Genomic DNA, 8,508 nt, shown 5'->3' on the forward strand with positions numbered 1-8,508 from the left:
CTCCACATGGTTCCTCCAGCTCTAGGGCTCTGGCTCCATCAACGTAGCTCCATTTTGTCAGCAGGAAGGCGAAGCAGAGAGTGTCTGGCCTCCAGTGAAGTCTTCAAGCATCAACCTGATTGACAGCCTAAACTCCACCCCTTCATTCTTAATAGTCTCAAGTCGACGCCAGATTATGTAACTACCATGGCCCGCCATTGTCACACTGAGAACCAGCTCACTAAATTCATAATGTCCAATAATTTTTGTATTACTTAATCTGATATAAAGTGGAAGAACAAAAATTTTAATGTAGGTTTGTCCTACCCAACATGCTTTCTGCCACACCTCTGGCTTTCTGTAACGAATCACCTTGCCTAACAAATAGGAGGGGGCTTCAAAATGTCCATGGGGAAATCCCATCATCTTTTGCTTCCATTTTCCCCACAAACTTTTCAGAGCCTCCCCATATAATCTTTTCCATGTTCTATGTAGCAAGATCCACCCCTATTGCACCAAGACTGCTTTCTCAAAAAAGAGAGGCTATGTCATTAAAAAAAAAAAATTACACTTAAAAAATTTAGACAAGTGGGAAGCCCATCCGGTAAACATTAAAGAAAACAGTTATAAAGCCAAATGCAATGTTAAAACAATAAATAATACAGGGCAGGATATTGAGCCATATTTGCCATGCCCCTAACCATTCACATGCTTAGTCTAATTTTCCTTCCTGGTTTATATTCTTTCATTAGACCCCAAGTTAGAATTCTATACATTGCAACACACTTAATCAAAGTATTTCATTTTCCTGGTGTGCTTCCAGAGCCCTCGCACGCAGTGAAGGTTTTATAGTCCTGTGCAGTGCGGCAGCTGTCATTCCATTTGCCTAAGTCCTGCTGACATTTGGAGATGTGGATTAATTGAGCTACAGAATGAAATTTAATTAAAATTAAATACAGACTTGGCCATTGTATCTGCTCATTTCCTGCACTCTAGTGTGCATATTTGCGGGCAGCGTCATAGTTAATTTGTTTAATCAGGATGCTCTGTGGGGGAAGCTGCACTTTGTTTTATACTGAAAGAGCGGGGGTGTGGTGGATGCCAGGTTGGATGTCATTACACACAATGCGAGCTGTGTAAATGATGGTACTAATGGGCCTCGGAGGGCTACCTGAGGGTGTGAGGTGGGCCCATAGGAGCCTTGTTGAGAAACTCGTCGTAGACAAGGATTAGTGATGTCTTCTAAATTGACATTATGTGACCACAGGAATCTCATCTATTACCCATTAGCATGTTGTCATAGAATTTGTTCATTCAGACATTCATTCATCCACTCACTTAGCAAAGGTCTTCTGAGTACCAAGCATGTAGTGAGGTAGCAGTAATCATTAATGGTAATCATATTCTCCCTGTCAGCAAACCCATTTGGGGAAACTTTCTGCATCCCAAAGATACCGTTTTTAGACCAAAATCATAGAGGATATAGTATTTTAAAGGAGCATATCCGGAATGAGGAGAGACTGTGTTACTTTATGCCACAATGAGATTATATCGAGTCACTTAAGATAGAGGCCACCCTTGCTTCAAGATCTGCTTCAAAGGTCATCTTCAATGTGGAGTTTTCCCCAACCCCTGCCATGGGAAATGAACTCTAATTCGATCACACTTTAAAGGGTGCAAGAGTTCTTATTTGTGATGTTGTCTATCTTCTTTAGTCTCCTTTCTAAGTAGTAAGCTGTTTGTCTGCCTCTTGTGAGTTGAGTGAGTTGTTAAAACTCACTGCCATCCAGTCAACTCCTACTCAGAGTGACCCTATAGGACAGAGTGGAACTGCCCCTGTGGGTTTTCTGCTCGTGTCTCTTCGAGGTCCCTCTGCTGCTCTGTTCCTCTAGTCTAACCAATGAACTTCATGTTGGCTTCACTTGGACTTTGTCTCCAAAACAACCATACCTGATAATTCTCATTATAATGACCATACCATGTCGTATTAGCTTATAAGACGTGCTCTATTCTGTAAGTACCGTCAGGCCAGGGACCTTCCCTCTTCATTTTGTGACTCGCTATCTAGCCAAGTGCTAGAACAATATGCATTCCATAATTATTATGTTGAAATGAAAGAATAAGTGGAAATGCCAGTGGTTATGTTAGATGTGAATGAAAAAAAACACCCTTGGCTTTATAGTTAGACTAATTAAATTGACCTATTGCTCACAAAGCCTATTGACTTCTTTTTCACTGGCATGCTTACGACTGAAAGAGTCTTGAAGGCTCTTCCAGCCATTTCTGAAGGTTAAAGCAATCATTCAACCATCCTCTATAGAGTCACTTCCATTCTACCAGCCCTTGCCACGGAAACACCACAACTCCATTCTGTTGTATATTCCAATATTAGCTATGCTTACCGCCAGAAAATGGTTCTTTAGCTTTTCCTACTTGGCACATGAAGATTGAGGGTTATTATAAATTCCAAAGTAAGCTTTTTCTCAGTTGTTCAATATTGCACCTACAGATGGTCTCAAATTGTCTCAATAAGTGGGCCACTGTGCTTTTCTGGTATATCTACTTTATACCAACCACACCTATCTTATATGAAAAACATATAAACATTTAATGACAAATTAAGCCTAACTTTTCTTTCTCCTTGTACATACAAGTGGTGTAATCTTGCTTTTTGCCTACCTCTTCGATATCTAAAAACACAGACAGATGATGACGATAACACCTAAAATAATCAGTAATATTTGGTGAGCATTCTGTACTTCCTAGGTATTATAGCCAGGAGCCCTGGTGGCTTAGTGGTTATATGTTAGGCTGCTAACCACAAGGTCAGCAGTTTGAAACCACCAGCCACTCTAAGGGAGAAAGCAAGGCTTTTCTACTCCCGAAAGAGTTACAGTCGCCAAGACCCACAGAGGCTGTTCTACCCTGATCTATAGGGTCACTTTGAGGCAGAATCAACTCGGGGGCTGTGAGTTTGTTTTATGTTTTTGGAAGCAGTATAGAAACCCTTACAATAAGAATAAGCAGTAAATATTAGCTTCCTCATTTTCAACATAAGAAAGAGAGGTGAGCAAAGCTTACATTGTAGTCATCTTAACATTTTTGCTGAAAGGTGAGACATATAGAAACGCAGGAGAGGGCCTTGCTCGTGGAGGGTCCAAGTCTGACTGACACCTAATGGTAACCATGAAGTTTAACCCTTTTATGACCTCAGATCACAGCAAGAACTACATACGCTAGCTACTTAAATGCTCCCTCACAGTTGCACAGGAAGCTCATGTCCTCCTCACCGTCCAAGGAACTGCGGCAGAAGTATAAAACCTGCTCCATGCCCATCCGCAAGGACACGGAGGTCCAGGTAGTTTGCTGGTACAAAGACCATCAAATCGGCAAGGAGTCCAGGTTATCTACACCATGTGGGTGCACCGCGAGCAGGCCAACTGTCCACGTGGGCATCAACCAGGACAAGGTGGTCATCAGCAGGCTGAAGCTGGACACAGATCGGGAAAAAATTCTTGAACATAAAGCCAAGTCTCGACAGGCTGCAAATGAGAAAGGCAAATCCGAGGCAGAACTCACTGTGCAAATGCAGGAATGAACACAGCCTGCTGTGGAACCGCAGGTCCACCATAGATACCATAGGCACCGTAGATACCATAGGCACCGTAGATACCATAGGCACTGTAGATACCATAGGCACCGTAGATACCGTAGGCACCGTAGATACCATAGGCACCGTAGATACCATAGACACCATAGACACCGTAGATACTGCAGACACCGTAGATACCATAGGCACCGTAGATACCATAGACACCGTAGATACCATAGGCACCGCAGATACCGCAGACACCATAGATACCATAGGCACCGTAGATACCACAGGCACCATAGGCACCGTAGATACCTCCCCTGCTGTGCGTGTCCTGGGAACTTTTCTCAAGAGGCTTCCAGAATGTTTCTTTTCCCTCTTGCCTTGTTTTGTGATGAATGCATGGCTCTAGAACTCTGCCTTTGCAATTTCAATTAATTTTATGTATAAAAATTGGAATGTTTCCTCATGGCAAAAGAAAGAAAGTAAGAAACACAGGAGAAATGTTTTGAACCTTAGGATACTTTAATAAATATGTTGACTAATATTTGTCGGAATTTTTCCAAGATTTTACTGTCCTCAATTAATGTGAGTTAATAGTAACAAATTTCCCTCTATATACATACACACAAACCCATGTAATAATAGTTAACATTTTTGAGTTCTTACTATGTGTAAGGTCATTTTAGAAACTCACCTGTATATTAATTCATTTAATGCTTTCAACAAACTTGTGAGGTAAGGAGTATTCTTATCCCCACTTTACAGATGTAGAAATTGAGACAAACGGAAGTTAAGTAAGTTACTTAGCAAAGGTCACCTGGTTACTAAATGGTGAAGCCATGATTCGACCCCAAAGTACACCCCAGTCCAAGGCTGTACTTCTTATCTGTGTAGAAGAGTATCTAGCGATCAAATAACTGAGCAGCTTAAATTTAGTTTTTCTCTAGTCACTAAACAAACATTTATAGGATATCTACCCTGTGCTAGTGTATGCAATTTTTCATTTACATAAGGCACCCTGGTGGCACAGTGGTTGACGGTGGGTGGGTGACCCTGTGTGAAGTAGGCACAGTGCTGAGTTCTGGGGATACCACCGTGATCAAAGCAGAAAAGCCCCTTTCCTCAAAGCGTTTCTTCGAGCACATTTACGTTAGACCTTGAGCATAAAACATCCTCTCTGAAACGGAAGTGTGTTATCTGTAGAGTCTGGTGAAATTCTAAATTGTACTGCTGCTTACACGACTGTCTTCGAGTCAGGACTGATGCTTTATCGAATCGGAAGTAGATAAATCATTCAAACAGAGAAGGGCCATCAACGCTCAGGCTGGCTTTGCCTTGTTGCTGCTGCCGTTGTCTCCTCGTTGTTCCTCACTGCTGGACACTGGTGTTTTGATAGACGTGATTAGAAGGGAGGGAAAAAATGATGTTATGTCTTTATTTGCCTTTCAGCCCCGTACTTGGGCAGGCTGCTAACTACCAGGTCAGAAGTTCAAAACGACCAGCTGCTCCGTGAAAGAAAGCTGAGACTTGGCACTCTCATAAAGAGCCTGGACAACCCACAGAAATAGATCTACCCTGCCCTAGAGGGTTGCTAAGAGTGAGACTCAACTCCGTGCCAGAGGAAAACTAGGCAGTCAGCAACTTCGCCACATTTTTTATTGATCTGTAGAGCCTTGAAGGGACCCATCCTCGTCTCGTTCGTCTTAAATAGAACCAACATCATCTCACTCATTCCCGCGCTGGGATAGGGGCTCAATATATATGTGGGTGGCCAGATAAGCGCATAAAGATATGATCGCAGGTGTTTAAGAGCAGGATTTATTGTACACCTGCTGTGTACATACACTGTGCTGTGTGGATGGTGAGGGGTAGGTAAGCTTCAGGGAATTTATGCTAGAAGTGGAAGCATCCAGTTTGCACAAGAGTAACTAGAACGCCTGTCTGAAACCAATTTACATTATAAGAGGCACACATAAAGTGTGAGGGGAAGTCTTAGAGGAACAGAGACTTGCTGAGAGCTTGGGTGCGATTTATTCATCAGAGTGCTTCCTTTTCCAAAAGCGGGATCTGCAGGTGTGACTGCATACATAGAGCATGACCAACAATCTTTTTTCTCATAGCACGCATGATAAAGGCTTGCTTTTGATACAGGGCTGCAGCTGCAATTTGCCTTAGCCTCATTGGCCCCATGCCTTTGCTCGAAGAGAGCCACCCCGTTTCTATTTGTGGCATAGCAGACCAGTCTGTCGGCTGCTGTGGCTTCTCAGCAGTCAACAACTTTGCCACATTTTGTGTATGTGAAATTGTCATTCAGTGCTCCTTTGAAGTGTTGCTCCTGCCCCCTCCCCTTGAGGTGGCCCCACTTCACTTCCCCCTGCAGCAGCTGCTCAAGTATTCCGTTGTCATCCAGTCCCCACCACCAGCCAGCCCAGTGGAATTGTGTTGTGACAAGCGCAGCGTCGAGGCTCGTACACTGGCCACTTTCCAGTATTGTGCTGTGGGCGATCCAGACTCCAAGCAAAGGCACCACGATAGTACTATTTGTCGCTCCTCATTTCCTAAGCCAAATTTCAGGAAACCAGAAAAGTCCTTTAAAACCTCGCCTGATATTTTGAACCCGCGCAAAGTGAGGGGAGCATCTTCTGTGTGAGTCCTCTTTTATTTGAAAGTTTAAAAGGATAATTAATTCTACTTCTATTTAAAACTGAGTTTCAGTCGACTTTTGAAACGAAGTGGAATGTATTCCTCACTCCCTCCCCAGTGTGGTGATGGGTGTGGCAATAGCCATTGATTTGAGCAGATCACAAAATTGCCCCCTCAGTCACGTAAGTCATAGAAGCCTTATAAGATCACAACCCTATTTACTCCATTGATTCACTGCCCCCACCAGACAATTATGGAATACCCACTGCAAGAATTCTCAAATTTGGACTCAGGGCCATTTTGCATTCTTAAAAATTATTAAGGACACCTTAATGACCCTTACGTTCATGTGGATTATTTTTGTTGACTTTTTAATTCATTTGAAAATAGCAACAGTATACCGTTACTCGTTAACATACTTTTATGGAAAATGTCTGTTTCACAGAACAAAAAGACAGGAATAAGAGTAGCATTAGTTTACCTTCTTACCAATTTCTTCAATGTCTGACTTGATATTATCTGTTGTGATATGTTGTTGTTGAAGAATATAGAGAATACCTGGCCTCAAACAGTTGGAAATTTGGGTTATCCTTTCCAATATTTGTAGGTATTATTTTTAATAGTACATCAAAACTCAACAGGTAATGGTTTCTTAAAGTTCATTGGCATACAGAATCAGAAATCATATCTTGATTTGAATGACTTTTCTCATGCAAGACAATAACATCATAAGTTGTTCGTTTGGGAAACATGGGCTTACTGAGTCATCATCGCTCTAAATCTTGATCCATTTCATAATGTAATATTAAAATTATAATTGTTAATATCACTACTGATCTCACTGGAAAATATTTAAATATTAGGAAGCTGTCAAGGTTATGGTGGCAGATGCTAGTTTTCTGAAATTCTAATTTTTGCTTGACTGCTCAAATTTAATCATTAGAAACTAATACTGTCAGCTATTTTCCCAAAAATGACAGTCTCACTTCACTCATGAGTGAGAAAATGTGTTCCAGATACCTGTCAGTCGTTCTTTTAAGTAAACATTGTATTTCCTGACAACAGCAGCGGGTTAGGCCTGCAACTCCATCACATTAGTGCACTGTCATTGCCCATTAGTACGCAGTAAAAGTTCTTTATGTGTCCTTTCCGTTTCATCACACGGAATATTAGAAAGATGCGTTCTAAAGGGTCAAGATGCAGTAAATTTATTTTTACTTCAATGACATTCTTAAGTGAGACCAAATAGTTTTTAAATATCAGTGCATGCCAGCCAAGTATTAGGGGAGTACTTATTGAGTTTGATGTCACTGACTTGACTCTTGTCAAGGCACCAGCAGATTAGTAGCCTTTGTTCACTAATGGTCCACTGATTTGTACCATCGGCGCAAATTTCAACATGGTAAGAAAGGGCACTCATCTTTGAGCAGTATTACGAAAATTGCTTTGATCTCACAGACCCCAGGAAGGGCCCAGAGGCCTACAATGATTTTCTCATAGACCTCACTTTGAGAAGCACAGAACTACGGAACTGCTATCAGCTTAATATTATCCCAACAATAAGTTTGGGCAACAAAAAGGAGTATGACATGGTAACCTGCCCTCAAGTAGATTACATTAGGCAGAACCACAGGAAGTTGCCATCTTTGTTGGTTAAGAATTTTGGATACTGACAACTTCGTATGATTCAAGCTAGAGAGTAAAATATACAAACGCGGTTGTTTGCCTGTGTGTGTGTGTGTGTGTGTGTATGAATTGAACCATGTCACAAGCATATCTAAAGAAATGTAATGCTAGAACTTAATCAGCAAGAAATTCAGAAGGCTTTCAAAGATTTCTAAATATAGAGGCAATGTGTACTGAAAAGAAAAAAATCATATCGTTGTGTGCCCACCTTCCTGATATGATCGCTGAAGACAAATGTGTGCATAAACAAATGTGGTGAACAAAGCTGATGGTGCCCAGCTATCAAAAGATATAGTGTCTGGGGTCTTAAAGGCTTGAAGATAAACAAGTGGCCAACTAGCTCAGAAGCAACCAAGCCCACATGGAAGAAGTGTACCAGCCTGTGTGACCACGAGCTGTCAAAGGGATCAGGTATCAGGCATCAAAGAACAAAAAAATCATATCATTTTAAAGGTGGGTGAGTGCAGAGTGGAGACTCAAAGCTCATTGATAGGCAACTGGACACCCCCTTACTGAAGGGTTGTGGGGAGGAGATGAGCCAGTCAGGGTGCAGAGTAGCAACGATGAAACATATAACTTTCCTCTAGTTCTTAAATGCTTCCTCC

At 41.8% G+C, this 8,508-nt stretch overlaps 1 pseudogene; it reads left to right on the plus strand.

Moving 5' to 3' along the window:
• Positions 1 to 3,165: 3,165 nt before the first annotated feature.
• On the plus strand, positions 3,166 to 3,577 carry LOC101661089 (annotated as a pseudogene).
• The last annotated feature ends 4,931 nt before the right edge of the window (positions 3,578 to 8,508 follow it).

This window comes from Echinops telfairi, unplaced genomic scaffold, assembly GCF_000313985.2.
Source record: "Echinops telfairi isolate 266 unplaced genomic scaffold, ASM31398v2 ScPeMD7_7469;HRSCAF=8507_1, whole genome shotgun sequence".
Lineage (NCBI taxonomy): Eukaryota > Metazoa > Chordata > Mammalia > Afrosoricida > Tenrecidae > Echinops > Echinops telfairi.